Consider the following 27,871-nt stretch of genomic DNA (forward strand, 5'->3'; position numbering starts at 1 on the left):
TGGAGGATCCCAGGCACGGAGGAGCCTGGTGGGCTGCCCTCTATGGGGTTGCACAGAGTTGGACACGACTGAAGCAACTTAGCAGCAGCTGGTTTACATTTGGAGAAGGGAATGGCAATCCACTCAAGTATTCTTGCCTAGAGAATTCCACGGACAGAGAAGCCTGGAGGGGCTACAGTCCGTGGGGTCGCAAAGAGTTGGACACGACTGAGCGACTAACGCACGCGCGTGCACGCGCACATGCACACGCACACACACACACACACGAGTGTAGGGGGAAAAGTATGCTAGGTGCAGAGTGTAACCTGTATGGAGTCAGAGTGAGTAATGAGCTCTGAAGGACAAGTCCAGTTACAAGTGTTTGTTAGTAGTAACAGCTAAAGAATAATGAAGATTGTTTAACTCTTGTAGGCTTGTTTGGCTGGTATGTGCCAAAGGCTGTTCACTCATTTCTGTTTTTGTTGCAACAACCTCACAACTTAAAAACAGGCCACATTTATAAACTAACACCGTTCCCTACATTCAACGTGTTTATGACTCCATGCAGTCCAAGTCCAAACATATTTTATAAGCCATGGTTTTAAAACAAATCTTGAGGTTATATTCCAGATGTGTAAAGAGGTTCTTTAGCAAAACAACTTACCATCTGGGGGCCTGTATGTATTTACACGGAGGACATGAAAGCACCAAAGAGACACTGGAGAACTTGCCTTTGAGGTTAGAGTACAGAATGCAATCACATCATTAGAATTAGCCAGGGCCCTTGCTGGAAACTTGTTAATTAAAGCTCTTAGTTGAGCAATTTGGCTTATAAAAAATATATAAATATTTTTCCTTTCCTTCTTTACAAACAAAAAAATCTAGTGCAGTCAAGTAATATATGAACCTGTGAGACCCTTCTCTCTGCAAGGCTCCTTATCCACATTGAATTGGAAATTATAGTTCCTTTTTCTGTCAGGGTTAGACAATAAGAGTGTGTACTTATTATTTCACATTTCTTTTTATTTATGAAGATTTACACAGTGGACACTTAAAAATCTTATCCAAAATACTGCATTTGTAATTCTATCAACAAACATTTTAAGATGGCTCTTAAGCTTTCTGAATAGGTTTGAGTTATATTTGAGTTATACTGGTCACCTCATTTCTGTTTATAGTAAGACATAAGGCTGGATTAGGGAAAATACTTTTGCATGCTAATACTATTCAGAGAAATATTCACAAAGAATTTTTACTTTTTCCTTGTACCAACACAGTGCACTAAATGTTTGTAGTAAATAAAAATTACTCAATATAAATTGTCACTAAAATCAAAGTTTTGACATTGCTATAAATGAAAGAGGAATGACATCTATAATATAAAGTAGGAAAGTGCTTCCTGAACCTGGAGCATGGAGGGACCACGCTCGAAACTTTAGTCATGTCTACGCTACATCTGAATTCACTTAAAAAAACTTCTCAAACAAGAATAACTGAAATGCCACTCCTGGTTAGTGTGTTCATTATATTTTTATACCTAAAATCACCATACATACTAATGCTACATTCAGCACACTATTAATAATCAAAAAGTATTCTACCATCCACTGAGACTGAAGTTGGGGTTCACCTGGCTCTAGATATATGATTTTAGGCAAGTTTGTCACCTTCCTGGACTTGTTTCAACATTGAATATGAATAATTTTATATTGTGGCTGGGATGAAAATAAAATAATAAATTTAAATGAAATCATCTATGTAAAGCAACGTTGTAAACTGTAACATTAAACAAGAGTATAGTTTTTGCTGGAAAATTGGTCATGGCTGATGAATTATGCTACATTTCTCAAATTTGACTGTGCAGATGGATTCCATGAGATCTTGTGAAAATGCAGGCTCTGATCTAGTGAGTATGGAGCAGGTCCAAGATTCCACATGTCTAGCAAGCTCCCTGGTGATCTGTAGACCACTTTGAGTAGTAAGAGTTTTAGAGAAATTTTAGAATAAGAACCCACATGGTTTGACCCTGATTTCTTGATATTTAGGGTTGATTTCTATACATGATAACATGTTTGTGTCAATAATTAACATAGCTAAACACCTTCACTGGGAGCCCAGCACTCAGTATAAACAACACTTGGAATCCTGACAATGATCAAAGAACACTGCTGCAGAGCTAAAAATGCTATGAATGTAACAAAACACAAACAGACTGAAAGACAGAACAAACCACTAGTGGTCACCAGCGGGGAGAGGGAAAAGGGGAGGGGCAAGATGGGATGGGGGATTAAGAAGGTGAAGATAAGCTACAAGGACATACTGTACAGCACAAGAAATACAGAGTATTTTATACTAACATTAAATGGAGTATAAAATTTTGTACACTTGAAACTAATTTACATCATAAATCAACTACAATTTTTAAAAAGCTGATGAAATTAGTTAATTGGCATATCTGCATACTCCCCCCTCTTTGAGAATAAAAGTTTGGGATTGAGGTCTTTTGAAAGTATTAGGTAGGAAGTTAGACATGAGCAATGAGGGCTGGCCTAGCCTAAAAGGATGCAAGCTTATCTCGAAACCCCATCCCAGACATGCCCAGGAGAGCTCAGAGATATGCTACAAAAACAACAACAGAGAATTTTATCAACTCCTGCACATGTGCCCTAGGCACACAGTAGATACAAACTAACCACAGGGGCTTCTCCAACTCCAGCACATGCGCCCTTGATGCACAGCCGTGTCCTCAAGTAACCATAGTCAGCTAGGAGCCCATTAAGGGTTCATAAATATTCTGTACATACACGCGTCTGACTGTAACAGACTGAATTATGGAAACGACATGAGCAATAGAGCCTGTTGTTATGTAACTTGCAACTGTCGTTGGCCTTGAGCATACATGTATTTGCATTCCCTTTCCTGACTGGTGGCAGATACAAGCCCTATTTTTGGACAGGGAAGAACCAAGAAGAAGAGAGAGAGAGTATAACAGTAAAAGCCAAGAGGGATCATGGCCACTCCTTTGCAGCCAGCCCACTCCTACATCTTGGGGGTGAACTATCCACTGTCTATTTAACCGAGCTGTAACCAGTCTGTTGTTTCAAGAAATCCTGCCTGCTTGAGCTGTAATTAGTCCATCATTCCAAATCTTTTTTACCACAAGAACTGAGGAAGAGAAGTAAACCAAACTGACAAGAGTTAAAAAAAAAAAAAAAAAACCACTCAATACTTTTCAAATATTAATTTTGTTCTCGACACTGATACAAAATACCCAACATCCACAACTATCTGAGGTAACAACTTAGGACAGGGAGGGGAGATCCCTGCCCAGACAGCCAACTAGCTCAGGCCACTGAATCCTTCTCCCAAGATCAACCATGAAGAAACAGTAAATGTATGAGAGAAGCATGAATTCCTAAAACCAAAGAGAAAATGTAGGGAAAGTCCTCCCCACTCCTGCCCCATTCCTCAGACAGAAAACTAGAATTGGTATTGGGGGTGGATGAATTGAGCAGTAGGGAGTAGGTTGGCGGACAACTTTTAATCTGTTCTCATCTCTCCATCAAGTTGAACATAGCTATGGGCCTGACCCTTCTGCACAGAAGTGGGCAACAACAGGGCCCATGACAACTTCTGTTGATATTAGCAACACAAAAGCCCACTGGATGATGAGAGAGAGTTCAGGACAAGAGACTGACAGCCCTCGGGCAATCACCCCTAACTGCCAACCAAAGCACCAGGATTGTGGACTACACTGGTAATTCTTCCCAAAGGCTCAAAAGTGAAAAACCTCAGGCAAAAGAGTGACCAATGGAATGGTATCAAACAGGGTTTCTTTAAGGGTTCTATGGTTCCTGGATTTTCATCCTTAAATCACTGATTTCAGTGTAGACTAGGGCTTGGCTTTAGCCCTCCCCCAATGCATTATCAGACCTGCTGGTTGATGTCCCAAGGGATACAAGATTACAAATTAAAGCACTGGAAAGTTGAGAATCACAAATATATTCTAAGCCACATCTGTCATCTGAAACAGAAGTGTTGAAACAGAAGGACCTGAAATGTAAAAATTCTCCTTGAGTAGATGAGGAGTTAAAAAGAGAAGATGTTAGCAATATGGTATATGAACAAGAAATCATAAAAAATAACTAAGTAAAAATATTAGGCATGAAAAATAAAATAGTTGAAATGAATCTATTAAATGAAAATAGAACACATGAAATAAAATGGATATAGTTGAAGAACAAATTTGTAGACAGAGGTCTATGAGTGTCTCACAGTGGGAAAATATAAAACATAAAATACAAAAGAAGCTTGGAAATGTGGATGATAAAGAAATGCTAACACCTAGGGGCATAAGTTCCAGATAGAAACATAAAAATCGAGTAGAAAAAATATTTGAAAAAAAAGTGGAGAAAAATTTCCCACAAACAACTGTATTTGGAAGGTCTTATAAGGGCTTCCCTGGTGGCTCAGAATCCCATCTGCCAGTGCATGAGACACAGGTTTGATCCCTGATCCAAGAAGATCACATGCTGTGGAGTGACAAAGCCCATGTGCCATACCTATTTAGCCTGTGCTCTAGAGCCTAGGGACCATAGCAAGAGAAGCCACTTCAGTGAGAAGTCGGGCACCACATCTAGAGTTGCCCCTGATTGCCACAGAGAAAAGCCTGTGCAGCAACAAAGATCCAGCACAGCCAAAAATAAATAAATGAAAAATTTTTTTAAAATTTTAAAAAGAAAGGACTTATAAAGGGCCAAAAGAAATAAAGCATACTAATCTCTAGGCATAACAATAAAAATTGACAATAATCAAGACAAAGAGAAAATTCCTAAGTTTCCAGAGGGAAAGAACAGATCACCTCCAGAGGAACGACAATGAACAGATATCAAACAGCCACACTGGGTGCTAGAAGACAGTGAATAATAGTTTAAAAGTACTGGGCAAAGCTACTTTGAATGTAGAATTTTTCTTTGGTCAAATTATCATTCAAATGAGAGACAGTGATGGGGGAAAAAAAAGTTCTCCACTTTCAAGAGCTCAGAATGTTTGCCCTACAAAGACCCACATTGAAAACACCTGGGGGAAAAGTCCTTAATAAAAAGGAAATAAGTGAGAAAATGCTGCAAGAGATATAGGGGAGGGAGAGGGAGAAACATCAAAATAAATAAATAAATAAAAGGAGATAAGCCCAAATTTAAATTATATACACTATAGTCAGTTTCCACAATGGGTAGGTGTATGTGTGTATGGAGGCGGGGGCGGGGGCTGGGGGGAGCAGCACTAGGATAAGTTAACCAGGCATAAAAGTAAGTTGAAATACAGAGCTTTTTAGTTATGTCCAAATAAACCCACTGTATATGTGTGCTGAGTTGCTTCAATCCTGTCCAATTCTTTCTGACCCTAATGGACCAGGCTCCTCTGTCCATGAGATTCTCCAAACAAGAATACCAGAGTGGGTTGCCATGCCCTCCTTCAGAGGATCTTCCTGACCCAGGGATCGGACCTGTGTCTCTTTATGTCTCCAGCACTGGCAGGCGGATTCTTTACCACTAATGCCACCTGGGAAGCCCAAACCCATTTATACACTGAATAGTAAATTAAAAATTCATTTAATAAAACTAACCTACCTAGCATCATAGCTTTGCCTCCTTTCAGTTCAGTTCAGTTGCTCAGTCTTGTCCGATTCTTTGCAACCCCATGAATCTCAGCACGCCAGTCCTCCCTGTCCATCACCAACTCCCGGAGTCTACCCAAACTCATGCCCATCGAGTCGGTGATGCCATCCAGCCATCTCATCCGCTGTCATCCCCTTCTCCTCCTGCCCCCAATCCCTCCCAGCATCAGGGTCTTTTCCAATGAGTCAACTCTGCATGAGGTGGTCAAAGTACTGGAGTTTCAGCTTCAGCATCAGTCCTTCCAATGAACACCCAGGACTGATCTCCTTTAGGATGGACTGGTTGGATCTCCTTGCAGTCCAAGGGACTCTCAAGAGTCTGCTCCAACAACACAGTTCAAAAGCATCAATTTTTCGGCACTCAGCTTTCTTCACAGTCCAACTGTCACATCCATACATGACCGCTGGAAAAACCATAGCCTTGACTAGATGGACCTTTGTTGGCAAAGTAATATCTCTGCTTTTTAATATGCTATCTAGGTTGGTCATTCCTAGGAGTAACTTTCCTTCCAAGGAGTAAGCGTCTTTTAATTTCATGGCTGCAGTCACCATCTGCAGTGATTTTGGAGCCCCAAAATATAAAGTCTGACACTGTTTCCACTGTCTCCCCATCTATTTCCCATGAGGTGATGGGACCAGATGCCATGATCTTAGTTTTCTGAATGTTGAACTTTAAGCCAACTTTTTCACTCTCCTCTTTCACTTTTATCAAGAGGCTTTTTAGTTCCTCTTCACTTTCTGCCATAAGGGTGGTGTCATCTGCATATCTGAGGTTATTGATATTTCTCCCGGCAATCTTAATTCCAGCTTGTGCTTCATCCAGCCCAGCGTTTCTCATGATGTACTCTGCATATAAGTTAAATAAGCAGGGTGACAATATGCAGCCTTGACGTACTCCTTTTCCTAATTGGAACCAGTCTGTTGTTCCATGTCCAGTTCTAACTGTTGCTTCCTGACTTGCATACAGGTTTCTCAAGAGGCAGGTCAGGTGGTCTGGTATTCCCATCTCTTTCATAATTTCCCACAGTTTATTGTGATCCACACAGTCGAAGGCTTTGGAGTAGTCAATAAAGCAGAAATAGATGTTTTTCTGGAACTCTCTTGCTTTTTCGATGATCCAGCGGATGTTGGCAATTTGATCTCTGGTTCCTTTGCCTTTTCTAAAACTGGCTTGAACATATGGAAGTTCACAGTTCACATATTGCTGAAGCCTGGCTTGGAGAATTTTGAGCATTATTTTACTAGCATGTGAGATGAGTGCAATTGTGCGGTAGTTTGAGCATTCTTTGGGATTGCCTTTCTTAGGGATTGGAATGAAAACTGACCTTTTCCAGTCCTTTGGCCAACTGCTGAGGTTTTCCAAATTTGCTGGCATATTGAGTGCAGCACTTTCACAGCATCATCTTTTAGGATTTGAAATAGCTCAACTGGAATTCCATCACCTCCACTAGCTTTGTTCGTAGTGATGTGTTCTAAGGCCCACTTGACTTCACATTCCAGGATGTCTGGCTCTAGGTGAGTGATCACACCATTGTGATTATCTGGGTCATGAAGATCTTTTTAGTACAGTTCTTCTGTGTATTCTTGCCACCTCTTCTTAATATCTTCTGCTCTGTTAGGTCCATACCATTTCTGTCCTTTGTTGAACCCATCTTTGCGTGAAATGTTCCCTTGGTATCTCTCATTTTCTTGAAGAGATCTCTAGTCTTTCCCATTCTGTTGTTTTCCTCTATTTCTTTGCATTGATCACTGAGGAAGGCTTTCTTATCTCTCCTGGCTATTCTTTGGAACTCTCCATTCAAATGGGAATAGCTTTCCTTTTCTCCTTTGCTTTTTGCTTCTCTTCTTTTCACAGCTATTTGTAAAGCCTCCTCAGACAACCATTTTGCCTTTTTGCATTTCTTTTCCATGGGGATGGTATTGATCCCTGTCTCCTGTACAATGTCATGAACCTCCGTCCATAGTTCATCGGGCTCTCTGTCTATCAGATTCAGTCCCTTAAATCTTAAATTTTGAAAAACTTTCCACTTTGTAACCCTCTAGAGTCACCTAAATCTCAATGAACTAGAATTACTCATACTGATACAACCTCAGAAAACCCAAGTTGCATTAACCTTAACTTTCCGCTTCCCTGGCGGCTCAGAGGTTAAAGCATCTGCCTGCAATGCAGGAGACCTGGGTTCGATCACTGGGTCAGGAAGATCCCCTGGAGATGGAAATGGCAATCCACTCCAATATTCTTGCCTGGAGAATCCCATGGACGGAGGAGCCTGGTGGGCTACAGTCCACGGTATCACAGAGTCGGACATGACTGAGCGACTTCACTTTCACTTTCTAACTTTCCTACTACTAGGAAATGAAATCACCCAAAAAGATAAATCTGATAAAGAGAAAAGAGACAAAGAGAAAGCTTCCTAAGAGGGAATCCTACAGGTATTCTACTTTCCAAGGGAAAGGTAACAACATAGCAACCCTCTGAGAGAACTGATAAATTATTGTTGTTGTTCAGTCGCTCACTCATGTCCAACCCTTTGGGACCCCATGAACTGCAGCACTCCAGGCTTCTCTGTCCTTCACCATATCCCAGGGTTTGCTCAAACTCCTGTCCATCGAGTCAGTGATGCCATCCAAACATCCTGTCCTCTGTCATCCCCTTTTCCTCCTGCCTTCAATCTTTCCCAGCATCAGGGTCTTTTCCAGTGAGTCGGCTCTTTGCATCAGGTGGCTAAAGTATTGGAGCTTCAGCATCAGTCATTCCAATGAATATTCAGGGTTGATTTCCTTTAGGATTGACTGCTTTGATCTCCTTGCAGTCCAAGGGACTCTCAAGAGTCTTCTCAAACACCACAATTCAGAAACATCAATTCTTCGGTGATCACCCTTCTTTATGGTTGAACACTCACATCCATAAATGACTACTATGGATAGCCATAGACTACTATGGTTTATCCATACGAAAACCCACAGCTTTGACTATACAGACCTTGTCAGTAACGTAAGGTCTCTGCTTTTTGATACGCTGTCTAGATTTATCATAGCTTTTCTTCTAAGCAGCAAGCATCTTTTAATGTCATGGCTACAATCACCATCTGCAGTGATTTTGGAACCTAAGAAAATAAAATCTTTCACTGTTTCCATTATTTCCCCATTTATTTGCCATGAAGTGATGGGACCAGAAAATATTTGTTTTCTGAATGTTGAGTTTTAAGCCAGCTGTTTCACTTTCCTCTTTCTTTCATAAAGAGGCTTTTTAGTTCCTCTTCGCCTTCTGCCATAAGGGTGGTGTCATCTGCATATGAGTCTACTGGTATTTCTCCTGGCAATCTTGATTCCAGGTTGTGCTTTATCCAGCCTGGCATTTCACATGATGTACTCTACATAGGAGTTAAATAAGCAGGGTGACAATATACAGCCTTGATGTACTTTCCCAATTTGGAATCAGTCTGCTGTTCCATGTCTGGTTCTAACTGTTGCTTGTTTTCCTGCATACAGGCTTCTCAGGAGGCAGGTAAGGTGGTCTGGTATTCCCATCTCTTTAAGAATTTTCCATAGTTTGTTGTGATCCACACAGTCAAAGGCTTTGGCATAGTCAGTGAAGCAAAGGTAGATGTTTTTCTGAAATTCTCCTGCTTTTTCTATGATCCAATGGATGTTGGCAATTTGACTTCTGGTTCCTCTGCCTTTTCTAAATCCAGCTTGCATATCTGAAAGTTCTTGGTTCATATACTGTTGAAGCCTAGCTTAGAGGATCTTGAGCATGACCTTGCTAGCATGTGAAATGAGTGCAATTGTGTAGTAGTTTGAACATTCTTTGGCATTGCCCTTCTTTGAGACTGGAATGAAAGTTGACCTTTTCCAGTCCTGTGGCCACTGCTGAGTTTTCCAAATTTGATGGCATATTGAGTGCAGCACTTTAACAGCATCATCTTTTAGGAATTGAAATTACTCAGCTGGATTTCCATCACTTCTACTAGCTTTATCTGTAGTGATGCTTCCTAGGGAGCACTTGACTTCACGCTCCAGAATGCCTGGCTCTAGGTGACTGGTCACACCATCATGGTTATCCGAGTCATTAAGATCTTTTTTGTATAGTTCTTCTGTGTATTCTTGTCACCTCTGCTCAATATCTTCTGCTTCTGTTAGGTCCATACCATTCCTTTATTGTGCCCATCTTTGCATGAAATGTTCCCTTGGTGTCTCCTTTTCTTGAAGAGATCTCTAGTCTTGCCCATTCTATTGTTTTCCTCCACTTCTTTGCACTGTTCACTTAAGAAGGCCTTCTTATCTCTCCTTGCTATTCTTTGGAACTCTGCATTCAGATGGGTATATCTTTCCTTTTCTCCTTTGCCTTTTGCTTCTCCTCTTTTCTCAGTGATATGTAAGACTTCCTCAGACAACCATTTTGCCTTTTTATATTTCTGTTTCTTGGGGATGGCTTTGATCACTGCCTCTTGTATAATGTTATGAACCTCTGTCCATGGTTCTTCAGGCACTCTGTCTATTCGATCTAATCCCTTGAATCTATTTGTCACTTCCACTGTATAATCATAAGGGATTTGATTTAGGTCGTTGATAGATAGCAAGTCACATTTCAATCTATCTGTAATTGTTATGCATATTTCCACTTAAGAGCAAAAGTCAGCAGGGTGTAATGTCACTCCCTTGGCCTTTGAGTGACAGCTCTCTTCAAACTGTCACCTAGTACTTACTAGCTACATTAGTGATACCTTGGATAAATTTCATGTCTTTGAATCCCAGTGTCTACTCCTTTCTTGTTTTATTTCATTTTATCCCCAACACCCCTACTGCCCCCACATCCAGGCAACATTTCCAACTTGTTTGCTGTGCCTGTTCTTAAAAAATGTACATTGTTGTTTTGTGAGCAAGTATTTCTGATTTACTGAAAAGTTATACATATGTATACACACACACACACACACAGGACTTAAATACCCAGTAATTGTGTTGGAGAAGACTCTTGAGAGTCCCTTGGACTGCAAGGAGATCCAACCAGTCCATCCTAAAGGAGATCAGTCCTGGGTGTTCATTGGAAGGACTGATGCTGAAGCTGAAACTCCAGTACTTTGGTCACCTCATGCGAAGAGTTGACTCGTTGGAAAAGACCATGATGCTGGGAGGGACTGGGGGCAGGAGGAGAAGGGGATGACAGAGGATGAGATGGCTGGATGGCATCACCGACTCGATGGGCATGGGTTTGGGTAGACTCCGGGAGTTGGTGATGGACAGGGAGGCCTGGAGTGCTGCGATTCATGGGATTGCAAGGAGTCGGACATGACTGAAGGACTGAACTGAACTGAATGCTGCTATATGTCAACTGCTACTAAACTTTGGCATCTTGAGAAGAACTCCCAGAACTACGAGTTTGGTAACTTAATCTAATTTTCATTTAATTCTTGACTATTTGCCACAAGATTGCTTAGTTGCCCACATTCCTGTTGCTCTCTTGAAAGGGGAAAAAAATCATCCCTGAGACAGTATGGAAGCTAAACAGAACCTGCAAGATTTGTGAGCAAGACAGGAAATGATAGAAAAAGGAAGTCCAGGCTGGCCAGCTAGGATAGCTCATCTTGGAAGGAGTCTTAACTTTGTTTAGCTTCACTAGAAGCGTTTAACTACACAGGGAATGAGATCAAATAATGTTTGTGACCCACTCCTAATCAGAATTTCTTCATGAATCACAGGCTTGTTGTGGTGAAGGGGCTTGTGTAACTCAGTGAAGCCATGAGCCATGCTGAGCAGGGCCACCCAAGACGGACAAGTCAGAGTAAAGAGTTCTGACAAAATGTGGTCCACTGGAGGAGGAAATAGCAACCCACTCCACAATTCTTGCCAGAAGAACCCCATGAACTGTATGAAAAAGCAAAAAGATATGACACTGGAAGATAAGATACTCCTCCACCCCACCCCTGCCAGGTCGGAAGGTATCCAATATACTACTGGGGAAGAGCAGAGAGCAATTACAAACAGCTCCAGAAACAATGAAGCAGCTGGGCCAAAGCGGAAATGATGCTCAGTTGTGAATGTGTCTGGTGCTGGTTAAAGTAAAGTCAAATGCTATAAAGAACAATACCGCATAGGAACCTGGAATGTTAGGTACAGAGGAGCCTAGCATACTGCAGTCCATGGGGTTGCAAAGAGTCAAACACAACTTAGTGACTGAACAACACAATCAGAATGTTGTAGGGGATTGCAGAAATCTTCAGAAAGACAACCCCCCCCTCCAAACACACACGCCCTCATTTTACATTGGGAGAAATCAAGTGCCTACAAAGGAAGGTAACCACCAATGTCACACGATCAATCTGGTGGCAGACCTAGGTCTCTGATCCTTGATATTTCACCAAGCTGCCTGTCAGCAGTGTTGGATGAGCCGCCAAAGTAATGCTCTCAACAGGATGGCTCACCTCCCAAATATTTTACAAATATTATCCAAGAAAGATGCATTAAGAGTGAGAATATTTTCCATCACTGTTGTTAGAGGCCCTAAACCCCTACATCCTGTTCATGTTACTGGCGCCTGCCTTTGATATTGTATCCATAGCAATGTACAAATACTGTAAACATCTGCAGACCTAGGGGATGTTCTTGCCATTGGTTAAAGGTACAGCAATAATACGTTGCACATGTACGCTGAAAAGGGGTATTTATAGCATTTATGAAGCTTTAACATCTGTACAGTTTAAGAATTGGCTGGGCTTATGTTCTGAATATTACAGAACATTTCCTAGGAAACTGAAAATAAATATATTACGAAATTTCCATTTTGAAATACATTTAGTATTGTCCTGGCATCCTGTAATGCCTGTTGCAAAACACACTGTAGATATTATTAACTAAAGCACAGAGTTTGTTCAAATTTCACGAAATTTTATGCTAGTGTCCATTGTTGGTTTTCATACTTTATTCAAGATTCCACATTGTATTTAGTTGCATTGAGCAGCTTCAGCTGCATGCAACAAGTTCTGATAAATTGTCTTTTCATTTTTAATCTGTTACAAATATTTTCTAATTTTCCTTGTCATGGCTTCTTAGATACACCATCATTTAAAGTGGACACTTAATTTCCAATACATGGGGCTTTTAAAGTATCTTTAATATTAATTTCTCATTTAAATGCTTTCTTCTCTGTAATCACCCTTTGTGTCTCTGCAGTCTTTTAACTTTATTGAGGCTTTCAGTGGCTAAGTCAAAGATCTCTCTTGGTAACTATGACACTGCACTTGAAAATATGTGGGCTATTTTCAAATATCTTTTGATATTGATTTTTAACATAATTCCACAGTGACAAGAGAACAGCCTCTGTATGATTTCAATACCTTTAGACTATGAAATTTTTGCACCTTGTTTTATGTTCCTGGATATGTTGCAGTGTCTCCTGGTTTATAGCCTATGGGAACTTGAATAGAATTTGTATCCTCCTATTGTGTGAAAATTATATAAATCTTAATTATGTTGAATTGGTTCAAAATGCTTTTCAGGCCTACTACATCCTTCTACTTTTCTGTCTATTCATTCTGTTAATTTATGGAAGTTTGATATTGAAACTCCAACTAAGAATCTTAATTTATCTACTAAAAAATAACTGTAATAAGTAGTAGAACTATACGTAACTTGTTTTTATTTTTAAAGTCTCTGTAAATGTGTTATCATACTTTCATAATTTAAAAAATAAAGAAGGAAAAAAGGTTTTAAAACAGGAAGAATGCTGTCTCCTCAGGAGTTCTGGTTAATGCATCATACAACACAAACTAAGGAGGAGCGAGGAGACCCCAACAGGTAACGAAAATTTTTATGTTTGTGTTTCTTGTCTTGCCATAAAATGGATTTCATTTCATCATATCTATACAGAGGAAATACCATGTAATAGTGTGCTGTCTCTTCTCTGCTTGGTGGTTGGTAATGTCATGTTGGTAGCTTAAAATCATCCACAACGGGAAGATGTACACCAAGGAAATAGGTGAATGCTATATTGGTTGATTTATTGTTTTGTTGCTTATCTAGAGTTAAGAAAGCCAAGGAGAAAATATTAATAATGCAGATTAAACTTCAAAGTCTGAATGACTAGAGCTCAAGGTGAAAGAGGATGTAGTTCAATGAACATAGTTTGTACAAGAGTGAATTTATCAGTAGATCTTATATGTAAGACAATCCATTTATTGGGAAAAAAGCAGACTGAGATGCAATTTCATATGCCAAATCATGGTTGAAATGCACCCATGATTTGACTATGGATTCAAGAGCATCCTGGGAGGAAAATCAACTATATCAGATTTATAGGAAAGACAACTGTGTATTTTATACTATCTGTAAATGTATTCTGTAAATATACATGATTAATATCAGTAAAACTTACAATAGTGTATGTATTAAACACATACACACACATACACACAGACACTGTAGTCCAGAGACAGGCATTCCTTGTGTAATCCCATTATATCCTTTGAATTTGCAGGAATCCCACAGAATGACTTCTATGTTAATAACAAAAAGAAAAACATTCATTGAACAGTCACTGGGTGGCCAGGCATTATGCTTAGAGCCTTGTTTGCATTCTTTGACTTAATCCTCACTTTAACCCCTAAGAGGTTTGTCCTGCCATCCCATATTTCCAGTTATAAAACAGGCCTAATGAAATTAAGTAGCTTGTTAACAATCAGAGCTAATGAGTGGTAGAACCAGGAATCAAATCAAGATCCCTGTGACTCCAAAACCTATGTTTGTTACATGTGTGTTTGTAGCCTATTGGTTACAAATCAATTGGTTTGTAATTGGTAAATTACAGATGCAACGATAGTGTATTCATGGTCAAATACATTGCTCTGTGAAATACATATTTAAAATGGACTCCATCATCTAAATCCTTGTGTAGAAATTACTTGATTTCTACCTCAAGCAAGCAATCCATATTGTCTTTTAAAACAGAAGAGAGTATTTATAAGGATATTAGGGGTTCTTGGCATAATATAAGGATATTGGTTCTTGGCATTTAACAGAATAGATAATTCTACAATCCTTCCACTAAATATCCAGACAAACTGTAACAAGAATCTTTTAAATGCATGGATGAGCTTTCAAGGAAGTAACTGACTTCCAGAGGCAAAAAACAAAGTAAGCTTAAGTGAGTGAACAAAACTAAACATCTGAGCTGATCCTCTGCTGGGCCCCAAGGTGGGGTGGTAGGATTGGCCTAAATAATCTGAAAGTATGAGTTTGAATTATCATGAAAGAATAATGCAAATGGAAATTTGTAAAATACTCACTCAATAACAAAACATGTCTCAATTAGCCTAGGCTCAAACAGGGGAAGAGATCTCTCCTGCCAAAATCCTAACCACGGTTCAGGAAGTCACAATTCAGAAAACTGCAAATGACCCTGATTGAGTGATATATCCCTGGGATCTCTGGCACAAGCAAATACAAAATCTCTTTGCAACCCACTTCTGGCAGAGCTGCTGCTACTGCTGCTAAGTCACTTCAGTCGTATCCGACTCTGTGCGACCCCATAGACGGCAGCCCGCCGGGCTCCCCCGTCCCTGGGATTCTCCAGGCAAGAACACTGGAGTGGGTTGCCATTTCCTTCTCCAATGCAAGAAAGTGAAAAGTGAAAGTGAAAACGCTCAGTCGTGTCCGACTCTTAGCGACCCCATGGACTGCAGCCCACCAGGCTCCTCCATCCATGGGATTTTCCAGGCAAGAGTACTGGAGTGGGCTGCCATTGCCTTCTCCCTGGCAGAGCTACTACAGATAAAGCTATATTACAGGTTAGATCACAGCCCAAATGAAAAACATTGAGGGAAACAATCTACCACATGTATGTATGCTAGTTGCTCAGCTGTGTCCAACTCTTTGCGACCCTGTGGACTGTAGCTCACCAGGCTCCTCTGTCCATTGGATTTTCCAGGCAAAAATACTGGAGTGGGTTGCCCTTGCCTTCTCCAGGGGATCTTCCCGACCCAGGGATCGAACCCAGGTCTCCTGCATTGAGGCAGATTCCTTACCCTCTGAGCTACCACGGAAGCTAGTCTACCATTAAATCCTTTTAATAGTTTTGTTTCATATACAAAACCATTAACAGGATTAGAGTCTCTGGCTTCCCTCGTAGTCCAGTGTTTAAGAATCTGCCTTGCAATACAGGAGACACAGGTTCGATCCCTGATCCAGCAAGATCCTACATGCCATGGGGCAACTAAGGCCGTGTGCCACAACTACTGAGCCTGCACTCTGGAGCCCAAGAGCCGCAACTACTGAGCCCATGTGCCCGAGAGCCGGTTCTCCACAACAAGAGAAGCCCCTGCAACTGCAGTGAGAAGGCTATGCACCACAACTAGAGAAGAGCCCTCGCTCTCCACAACTAGAGAAAAAGTCCACATGCAGCAATGAAGACCCAGCACAGCCAAAAATAAATAAAAAGGATTAGAGCCTCAAAGAACTTTTCAGGGGATCAATCTCTGCTGTCTTCAGACGTACAAGTGCTCCAGGGAGAAAAGGGGGACGTCACCCCTGCCTCAGAGGCAAGTTTTACATGAAATCTGGTCTTGCTGGCTAACCACCAGATGTGTTAGAATTGCCATATCACTCTCTGCTGCTTCAAAATGTCCCTTTGAATTGGCATCTAAAAGGAAAATATGTTTTCCATCTGAACATGAGTCTAACCAGGAACTGGTTAGAGAGGCCTCCTCTGAAACCACTGAAGCTTGGGCCTTGTAAAGACTGCAATGATGCTTTCTGATTTCTTGTCGTAAGGAGCTAATTAAGAGGTGGAGGGGGAAGGCCAGCTCAGGAGCACAGAGCCAGTGAGCTGAGTGGGAGGGTTGATGTGGCTAGGGAGCAACATCCAAGGTCAAGTCAGTGGCACTGAGGGCTTCTGGGGGTGGCCCGACCCCTCGCCTGAGCGGGTACACGTGCTATTTTTCTATAATCACTGTGGCGAAAATAGATCCAAATCCTCATCAACTGTAACTATCCCCAGGAGTACCACTTCTGGTGTGAAGACGCTGGCAGACTAAGTGGAGCAGGTAGGGAAATGGACATTGGCCTTCAGGGCCTGTGAAACCAGGCATTTTTAAAACAGCATCAGGATGGCGGTTAAGAGGCCAGGGGAACTAGTGAGGGCTGGGCAGTGCAAAGGGCTGTGTCTAGGAATGGGGAGAAGCTGAATCATCCCTGTGACTCTTGGGTGGAGGGAGGTGATTGCCTCCTAAAATGTAGCAAGGAGAACTCAGCCTTCTTCATTTAGAAATTCTAAAATAGAAATTTTCTTCCCTGGGTCCAGGGATGAGTTAGTTAATCATTATCTGGGATCCAAAAAGACTCAACAGACAGCCTGGGGCCTCCAGGAACTGTTCTCTAGGGAGAGTGGGGGGGCACGGGTGGATACAGTACCAAAGAGTTCAAAGGCACTAAGGAAAATGGATGTAGTAAATAAGACTGGAAGAAAGGAGCCGCTGCCACCTACCTAGCCACGCAGCCTTGAGCAAACCTTTTACCTCTTGAACTTGGGTTTCTTCATGAGGCAGTTGAACTTGAGATTTACATTAAGCTTTCAGCTTTAAAATTCCATGAAATTCCAGAAGCACTATTGGTTAGTGAAACAATTAACTGGGAATAGTGAGTTTCCTGTCACTGGAAGTATTCAAGAAGAATGACGATAGCCACTTGTCCAGTATGCCATGCCAAGAATTTCTATATTAGTTAAGAAGTTAAGATTTGATTTTGAGTAGTAAAAACAACAGAAATGGGGACTTCCTTGATGGTCCAATGGTTAAGAATCTGCCTTGCAATGCAGGGGACATAGGTTAGATCCCTGGTTAGGGAACTATGATCCCACATGCGGCAGAGCAACTAAGCCCACATGCGACAACTACTGAGCCCATGTATTCTGGAGTGCAAGCAACACAACCAGAGAGCCCGAGGGCTGCCACTGCTGAAACTGCATATCACAACTAGAGAGTCTGTGTGCCACAGCTAAGACCTGACATGGCCAAATATACATAAATAAGTTTCAAAAAATTATTTTAAAAATCAAATAATAGTTAATGATTGAATATATAATATGTGCCCAGCACTATTTCTAGGCATTTATACACATCTCATCTGATTCTCTCAACAACTCCCAAGAGGACACAGTTGCTATTAACATCCTCATTTGACACTCAGGTCAGAGACAGCAAGTTACCAGAGATCTCTCATCTAGAAAGAGGCAAAATTGAGACTACAAACCATGTTTCTCTGACTCCCCCAGCTCTTAACCATCACCCAGTTCTGCGTTCAGCCCCTGATGCAGCCAGGATGAGCATGCCTTCCTCTGGCCTGGGCTCTGGGTACAAGGTGATGTGACTACCTCCAACTACATCTTCCTTCAAAGTGAACAACTGAGCATGGAATGCAGACAGCCAGTTTGCCAACAAGGCTGCTTTCCTAAGTCTTGTGATGTGAGCAGGAAGGAGCTGCCATCACTGGAGTTCCTTTTACCCACCACTTCATTTTGCAGAAGAGGACCCTAACACCTAGAGAGGGTGAGCTAACTACCCAAGCACACACCAGCAAAGAGCAGCAGAGCTGGGAAGTAGCTGCCTTGAGTCCTAACTTCCAGGCCAGTTCTCAACGTTGTTTTGTTTTGTTTTGTTTTTCAGCTTAACTAATACATATACAACATAAGAGCTGTGAGTTGAGATTATTCAGTGTCTTAGTTAGAACTATAGCCCAGGAGACAGCCCCTCAGACTGCTTTGAAGAACTGCTCTGAAGAGGTATGTGATTTTGGAGGAGTATGTGCAATCAGGCACACATCTCTGCAGAAGGTTGCTATCAGTCACAAGGATCAGATATCTCAGCTAATGATTTTAGTGCTTTTCTAAGCATGGGCTGATACAAGAATTTGGGTTCATAAAAATTTCTCCTGAAAATATCTAACTATCTGAGGGCCTGTTCTGCCAGTTTTCCCAGAGCACAGAGTGCCTCATTCTTGAGCTTCACCCTGAATTCTTTCCAGAGAAAGAATTATATGTCAGTGTACGTATATACGTGCTATATGTCAATAACTGAAGTGGCATTTAGTGACTTGAGTCTTGTAGAAACGGGTGACAAGCAATATTCCTTAATTGGCGAGTTAATTCCTATGACCATGGTAGCTCACATATGTCCCTCGGTTTTCAGATCCAACATATACACATTTTTTCTGATGAACCACAACAAATTAGAGATCCACAAGAGTAGCAATTATTTAAATTCTCTGCCTCTTTTAAAAATTCGAATCTAACCTTGCCCCACACAACGGAATTTACCTCTTATTGATCCTAAATCTGTATTTCTGCCCCATCAGGCAAATTTCTTCACTAACATTGACCCAAAAGTACATATTCCCATCTACTAACCTTTGTCCAGGCCATCAGCCCAGCAGAATTCTCTCCAGGATCCTCTCTTCTTTATCAGGGCAAACTGAAAATGCAGGCTCAAGTAGTCACGCTGAGCAGAAAGCAATCATTGGAACATCTGTTTTCAAACTAAATTTATACCTCAGTCAGAAACATGAAACTTCAATCCCCCATTTAAGCTTCAGCACAACACACAAAAATTTCAATATATTTCAGATTTACAAAGGAATAAAATTTGCAGACTGGGTGGAACAGTTTAGAATTATCCACTCATCTATTCGTTGGTCCTAGGGAACAGAGTTAAAGCAGAATTATTCCAGAGATAAAATGTCAACACTTGCATATACCTTCTTTTTTCTCTTCCTTCCTCTTGTTTCGTTTCTGTTCTGTTTTTGTTCCTTCTTGGTCAAGTTCAGTGACGTTCAAATTTTAGTTGCAAAAATTAATTTAAGCATGATTTCTTTTAAAGGATGTTCAAGGCCTAGGTAAGTGTAGGTAAGTGTCACACGCTAGTTTGGGGATCAACTCTTAGTAAAATGCACTTTTCATATCCAGAGGCATAATCCACAGTGAGGAACAGGCTTTGGAGTCCACTGTGACCTTGGGTAGGTTTCTTATCTGTTCTCAGTCCCATTCATAAAATGAGGGCAATGACGGTGGAATTAGTGGGTCCTGGGCTGTTCCAGCCTGCTCTCTGGCACACACTCCCTGTGCCTCTTCAGCCTCAGCTGCAGTTAAGATTGTCCTCAGCATCATTTCCTCAGACAGCATCATGGCCATCTCTGCCAGGTCCTTCACACTCAGGATCTGTGTCCTATGCTGGGGCCCAGAACTCTGCCCTCTCCTTTCTCAAAGACCACGGAGCTCTCGGAGTTTGGGGAGGCAGGGCCCAGCCCCTTTTCTCCCTTAACAGTACATTTTCTACATGGTCTCCCCAACTGGGTGTCGTATACTCACCTCTGGTCCCTCCCAGCCTTGCTTTCTCATCTACTTCTCATCTGGATGCTAACCTCCCAGCTGGACTTGGGCAAGGCCCTTTCTCTGGGCCTCAGTTTCCTTTCCTGGACAAGGAGGAGTGGGGCTGCAACAGGAGTTGTTACTGCCGTTACAAAGATATCCTTTGTATGCTTGCTGTGACACATCAAATCATTCAACAAAGAGAAATGTCTAACACAAAGTTCCCAGTTAATTAGTACCCTCATTCTCTTCCTAATTTCTGTGTATAACAGTGATTGCACCTTTAGCAGCCAACTGTGCAGATATCAGTTATATAGAGAGAGACATGTATAAAATAGTGTATAATATACATGCATACAGATTCACAGATATACTTTGGTTCGTGATGAGATTGTATTGTGCACATTTTTCTGCAAATTGTTTTCTTTATTCAACAGTAAATCTTGCAGGTAATTCCATGCTGGCATACATAGATAGGATCCACTCATTTAATTCATTTACTTACAGTTTTATTGACATACAGCACTGTGTAAGTCTAAGGTGCACAGCATAATGATTTGACTTATATATACATCATGAAATGATTATTGCAATTTTAGTGAACATCCATCATCTCACAGATGCAAAATTAATAGAGAAAAATTCTTCCTTAATGAGAACTCATAGAATTTACTCTTTGAACAACTTTCATACAATATATAACATACAGCAGTGTTAATGTGTTAACTATATTTATCATTATGTACATTACAACCTTAGTACTTATTTATCTTATAATTGAGAGTTTGTGCATTTTGACGGCCTTCATCCAGTTCCCCCTCTGGCCACCCACATATCTGATCTCTTTTTTTATGAGTTTGTGTGATTGGATTTTTCAAAGTATCATTGATCTACAACACTGTCTTAGCTCCTGTTACTCACCTGAGTGATTTGATGTGTCTATACATTTCAAAATGATCAGCATGATAAGACTAGTTGTCATCTGTCACCATGCAAAGATATGACATAATTGACTCTAATTCCCTACTCTCTACATTTCATATCTGTCACTCATTTATTTTCCAACTAGAAGTTTGTACTTAATCTCTCTCACCTATTTGTTTCCTCTTCCAACCTCCATCCCCTCTGGTAACCATCTTTTTGCTCTCGGTATCTATAATTCTGCTTCTATTTTGCTATGTTTGTTCATTTGTTTTTAGATTCCACATATACATGAAATTATACAGTATTTGTCTTTCTCTAACTTCTTTCACTAAGCATAATACCATCCAGGTAGACCGTGTTGTCACAAATGACAAGATTTCATTCTTTTTATGACTAATATTCCATTTTGTATGCATATATATATACACACATACACACATCATCATTTATTAGTGAACACTTAGCTTGCTTTCTGGGCTCCCCTCGTGGCTCAGCTGGTAAAGAATCCGCCTGCAATGCGGGAGACCTTGGTTTGATCACTGGGTTGGGATGATCCCCTGGAGAAGGGAACAGCTACCCACTCCAGTATTCTGGCCTGGAGAATTCCATGGACTGTATAGTCCATGGGGTCACAAAGAGTCAGACATAACTGAGCAACTTTCACTTAGAATTAGGTTGCTTTCATATCCTGGCCATTGTAAGTAGTGCTGTAATGAATGCAGGGATACACATGTTTTTGTTTTCTTTGGATAACTACCCAGGAGTGGAATTACTGGATCATATGGTAATTATATTTTTAATATTTTGAGGAATCTCTATACTGTTTTCCATAGTGGCTACAAATTCAATGCAATCCTTATCAAAATGCCAAGAACATTTTTCACAGAACTAGAACAAATCTAAAATTTGTATAGAAACACAAAAGGCCCTGAATAGCCAAAATAACCTTGAGAAAGAAGAACAAAGCTGAAGGTAATATGCTCCATGATTTCAAATTATACTACAAAGCTATAGTAATCAAAACAGTGTGGTACTGGAACAAAAACACACACACAGATCAAGGGAACTAAATAGAGCCTAGAAATGAATCCAATCTATGCTGAAGTAGGCAAGAATATACAATGGGGGAAGAAAGCCTCATTAACACGATGTTAGGAAAACCGAACAGCTACATGCAGAAGAATCAAACTGGACTACTCTCTCAAACCATGCACAAAAATGAATTCAAAATGGATTAAAGAATTAAATGTAAGACCTGAAACTATAAAACTTCTAGAAGAAAACAGGCAATAAGCTCTTTGACATCCGTATTGGTAATATCCTTTTTCGATATGTCTCAGGCAAAATAAATAAAAATGAAAAAATGGGACTGTATCAAACTAAAAAGCTTTTGCACAGTGAAGGAGACTATCAACAAAACGAAAAGGCCACCTACCAACTGTGCAGTGCTTAGTCGCTCAGTTGTGTCCAACTCTTTGTGACCCCATGGACCGTAGCCCGCCAGGCTCCTCTGGCCATGGGGATTCTCCAGGCAAGAATACTGGAGTGGGTTGCCATGACCTCCTCCAGGGGATCTTCCCAACCCAGGGATTGAACCCAGGCCTCCTGAATTGAAAGTTGATTCTTTACTGTCTGAGCCACCAGCAAAGCCCATACCAACTGGGAGTAGATATTTGCAAATGATATATCAGATATATATGTATTTTTTTACTTGTGTGTGTGTATACGCCTTTTTTTAAATTATTATTTATTTATTTTTGGCTGCACTGGGTCTTCACTGCTTTAGGCAGACTTTCTCTAGTTTGGCAAGTGGGGGCTATTCTTTGTTGTGGTACTCAGGTTTCTCATTGTGGTGGTTTCTCTTGTTGCAGAGCACAGGCTATAGACGCATGGGCTTCAGTAGTTGCAGCATGTGGCCACAGTAGTTGTGGCTCTCAGATTCTAAGGCATGCAGGCTTCAGTAGTTGTGGCTCACAGGTTCTAGAGCACAGGCTAGGCAACTGTGGTTCATGGGCTTAGTTGCTCTACCACTTGTGGAATCTTCCCAGACCAGGGATTGAACATGTGTCTCCTGCACTGGCAGGCAGATTCCTATCCACTGCGCCACCAAGAAAGTCCCTGATAAGATGCTAATATCCAAAATATATAAAGAACTCATACAACTCAACAGTAAAAACAAACAAAAAACAAACAAAACAAACAAACTGATTTTAAAATGGGCATATCTAGACAGACATTTTTCCAAAGAAGACATACAGACAGTCAATAGACACATGAAAAGATGTTTAACATTACTAATCATCAGGGAAATGCAAATCAGATTTGGGGTGGGGGGATGCCACACCATGTGGTAAAGAATCCACCTGCAATGCAGGAACCACAGGAGATATAGATTAGATCCCTGCATCAGGAAGATCCCCTGAAGGAGGGCACAGCAACCCACTCAGTATTCTTACCTGGAGAATCCCATGGACAGAGGAGCCTGGTGTGCTACAGTCCATAAGATTGCAAATAGTGAACACACTTCAGTTGGACACGACTGAAGCACCTTAGTGCGCATGCATGTACCATGCCTAACTTCTGTGACCAAGGATAAAAACTGTGCACCCTACAATGGAAGTGTGGAGTCTTAACCACTGGATCACCAGGGAAGTCCAAGAGAAATGCAAATCAAACCATACTGAGATACCATCTTGCACGTGTCAGAATGAGTGAAAGTCACTTAGTTGTGTCCAACTCTTTGCCACCCCCATGGACTGTATAGTCCATGGAATTCTCCAGGCCAGAATACTGGAATGGGTAGCCTTTCCCTTCTCTAGATCTTCCCAACCCAGGGATTGAACCCAAGTCTCCCAAATTGCAGGCAGATTCCTTACCAGGTGGGTCACAGGAAAGCCCAAGAATACTAGAGTGGGTAGCCTATCCCTTCTCCAGGGGCTCTTCCTGACCCAGAAATCAAACTGGGGTCTCCTGCATTGCAGGCAGATTCTTTCCAAGTGAGCTATCAGGGAAGCCCACGTGTCAGAAAGGCTATCATCTAAAATGCAGAAAAGGGAAATTTGTTCACTTTAACTTCTCCTTAGTACACCATATGCCTTCTGTGTACTTGTGTTTCATTATCTAAGTGAAATTGTAAAGTTAAAGAGTATACACATTTAGAATTGTTGTGGAAACTGGCAAATGCACCTCAACGAAAGCTGTACAAATTTACATTCCCACCAACCGTCTAAGAGGCTTATATCATGGAAAGGGAGAGCCATCAGAAGAACCAAATTTGAGGAGACAGGTCAGTTTTAGGCCCATCTGAGCCTGAAAAGATAATCCTCAGCCCAGGGGCACTGGGAGAAAGGCTCCCTCCACCAGGTTGAGAGCAGGTATAATAGTGACCTCCCCACAAGATATTCATGTACTAGAAAAGGGAAGGCAGCAATTCTGCAATGGAGAAGGCTGACAGACCTCACCTTTACCACATCGTCTTTCAAGGTTAACATCACCAGCAATGAGACAGAGCAATATCCTGCATGACTTCCAATGTGCCTTACTACAAAGAAAGTGAAAGTCACTCAGTTGTGTGCCACTCTTTGTGACCCCATGGACTACATATTCCATAGGATTCCCCAGGCCAGAATACTGGAGTGGTAGCCTTCCCTTCTCCAGGGGATCTTCCCAACCCAGGGATCAACCCAGGTCTCCTGCATTGCAGACAGATTCTTTACCAGTTGAGCCACAAGGGAAGCCCAAGGATGCTGGAGTGAATAGCCTATCCCTTCTCCAGCAGATATTCCTGCCCCAGGAATTGAACCAGGGTCTCCTGCATTGCAGGCAGATCCTTTACCAGCTGAGGCACAAGGAAGCCCAACACAGCATCACTCATATGAGATTCTCACCAAAAATGCGTGACCTCAAAGTCTTCATGAAAAACACAAGTTGAGGGACATTCTACAGAATAATTAGCCAGTATTCTTCAGAAGTGTCAAGGTTATGAAAGACAAAAATAACTAGCCAAAACTCTTAAAAACTGTCAAAGTTATGAGAGATTTAAAAAAAAAAAAAAGAGGAGCTGTTCTAGATTAAAGGAGCCTAAAGAGATATGACAACTGAGTCAATGTGGGATCCTGGACTGCATCCTGTGCCAGAAAAAGAACATTAGTGAGACAACCAGCAACATCTGAATAAAGTCTGTAGCTTATGTTGCATCCCACCCCGCAAGGCCACAGATGCAAGGCCTTGCACCAAAGCCACAGAAATGGAGTCCAGAACCAAGGTCACCTCCGAAGCTGAATCCCTTTCTAACCATTGCCAAAAGTCCCTGATCATCACCAACAAGCTTCTTGACTCCCAATCAGGCAAAGATGCCCACTCTAGTAAACACTCTATAGCACCCCAACCAATCACCTAATGCCAGCTTTCCAGCTGGAATTTTCTTTGAGGCTATAAACATTAGCTATTAACCCATGAAAACTGTCAGTTCTCCTTGGTGTGTCAGAAGGTCAGCCTGCTGTGCTCACAGTACCCATATTATCTCAGCTCTTTGTTCTTGATAAACTCATTCCCTTCTGAAACGCTCTGTCTGGAAATTCTTTCCCAACCTGTGCTCTGACTGCCCCAACAGCTTATTTAATAGTATTGTGTTAATGTTAACTTCCTGACTTTGATAATTCTACTGTAGTTTGTAAGATGTTAATATTTGGGGAAGCTGGTGATGAATATTCGAGAACTCACTGTATAATTTTTGTAAGTTTACACTTATTTCAAAAGAAAAAGACTTTTTAAAAAAGAAGGGGGTTAGCATGATTGAGTCATCCTTCAGCCAAAATCCCTGCCAGCACCTCTGCCTACACCATAAAGGGCGACTCTCCTAGAGTGTCATTCAAGGCCCTCAATAACCTGGCTAAACATTCCCCAGATTTATGGCTCCCCTTCTCCTGTCACCTATCTACACCCCACCAATTTCCATGGCACACAGTACATACTGCTTAGAAAAACCCTACTTGGCGGGTAGAGTTGGGGAGGGAGGTTCAGAAGAGAGGGGATATATGTATACATATAGCTGATTCACTTTGTGGTACAGCAGAAACACAACGCTATATAGCAATTGTCAAAAAAAAGAGAAAGAAAAGAAGAACCCTACTCATGTTCAAAGACCTCCTTGATGAGGCCTTAACTCTGCACCTACTTCAGGAAGCAGAGTCAGCTGCTGGCCCTTGCTTGGTCTACAGTTGACCTTCCTGACTCCCTGTGTAATAGGGAAGAGCAAATCGGACTCCATATTGAATCTGTTTCTTTTACTTTTACCTCTGTATTTCATTGCTTTTTCTATAAGTTAATCACTAAAGGGATGTTGTCTATACCTTGAAGTAGGGGTCCCCAACCCCTGTTAAGAACCGGGCTGCATAGCAGGAGGTGGGGGACAGGTGAATCAGCCAAGCGCCTGCTGCTCCCACTGATCCCCATTGCTGGCTCAAGTTACTGCCTGAATCACCCCCTTCATTGCTCACATTTCGATCTGAACCAACACTCACCATACAGCCTGCCCCAAGCATCTCTCCCCACCCCCCACCACTAGTGTCCATGGAAAAACAGTCTTCCACGAAACTGGTCCCTAATGCCAAAAGGTTCGGGACCACCATCTTAAAGTATACATAATAGCCCATCTCTGAGAATCCTGCCTCACATGCCTGAGCACTAAGCTAAAATATTTTTGTTTAAACTCACAGGAAACATCCTGACCAGGCCCATCTGTGAATGGCTTCAGGAAAGAAGAAATTAACACAACCCTTCCAGAGTCTGCCCAGAGTCAGGAAATATTTGCAACAACTTAGTTCCTTTTTCACTTGACACCCTGGCCTCCCCTTCTTTGTTCCATAAAAGAAACTAGAATCCAAACCTGGGCAAAACGGTTCTTTGGGAAACTAGTCCACCATCTTCTCAGCCTGCAGCTTTCTGAATACAGTCAATATTCTTTGCCCCAACAACTCAACTCTTGATTTACTGGCCTGGCCTGCCCTGCTACGAGCAGTTCGAGCTCAGGCTTGGTAACACCTGAAAACCCTGAACTTCGTCTGAGGGCCTCTGCCAGCCTGTGCATTGTTTGCATCTTTTCCACCCTCAGCAGACTCCCAACCTGCAGATAAATAAGGTGAGGAAACAACAGTGACCAGCCCAGAAAAGCTTCTCAGAAGCAGGCGAGGGAATTCTCATTTCTTACTGTTAGCTCCTCTTTGCTGATGAGGCCTCTGTGACTTACCTAAGGCTACGCAACCAGGAAGAGCAGAGTCAGTGGTTGAACTCCTCTTCTGATGGATTCTAACTCCAAAATGCTTTGAATAGTCAGCCAACTGATTGACCTTGGACATTTACTGCAGTGTTTGCACCTGGACAAATGTCTCCTGGAATACAAATAACACTATGAAAATAACTGCATCTTGCAGCTGGGGCAAATCAAAAACAAGACACAAAAAGACTATAAACCCAATGGCCTTTCAGGAGGTGTCAGAAACAAAAGCAGGATACTGTGCGTGAGCCCTGCCTGCAGCAGCACCGAGGAGGTGGGCACACCACCTAAGCCACTCTTCTAATTCAACTTACGATCCGCCCCTCCCCTCACCCCATTTAAAGGACCAGCTCCCCCTCCCTCAGGGAGCAAGCAAGGACACCTGTTACTTCTTTTCACTCTCTTCTGCTGCAGCACAAGTCTGAGTCCGAGTAAAGCTTTGCCTGCATTTCTCATCTGGCCTCTTTATCACTTTCTGCTGATTAAAGTGTCCAAGAACCCACATCAGTACACAGATGTCCTTAGTTTATATTTTATCCCAGCTCCAGTCTTGAAGAGCGAAATGAGATCATTGCCCCCAGAGAACACTGATAACAAGGTTCTCATAGAGCTGGGGGAAATGCCAGACGGCTCCCTACCCGCCAAGCCCACAGGACCCTGAAGT

General features: G+C 41.7%; 1 long non-coding RNA gene across 3 annotated transcripts; it reads right to left on the bottom strand.

The window, feature by feature from the left end:
- Nucleotides 1-174: 174 nt before the first annotated feature.
- LOC122446334 lies at nt 175-27,578 on the bottom strand. Of its 3 annotated transcripts, XR_006270847.1 has the most exons (4): nt 27,181-27,578; nt 20,010-20,133; nt 19,053-19,143; nt 175-215 (listed from the first exon to the last, which is right to left on the bottom strand). It is a non-coding gene; the product is annotated as an uncharacterized LOC122446334 (long non-coding RNA). The 3 variants fall into 3 exon arrangements; XR_006270845.1 differs by lacking the exon at nt 20,010-20,133 and having other exon boundaries at nt 184-215; XR_006270846.1 differs by lacking the exons at nt 175-215; nt 20,010-20,133 and adding an exon at nt 11,820-11,833.
- Between the last annotated feature and the right edge of the window lie 293 nt (nt 27,579-27,871).

The sequence above is a fragment of the Cervus canadensis genome, chromosome 8 (assembly GCF_019320065.1).
Source record: "Cervus canadensis isolate Bull #8, Minnesota chromosome 8, ASM1932006v1, whole genome shotgun sequence".
Classification (NCBI taxonomy): Eukaryota; Metazoa; Chordata; class Mammalia; order Artiodactyla; family Cervidae; genus Cervus; species Cervus canadensis.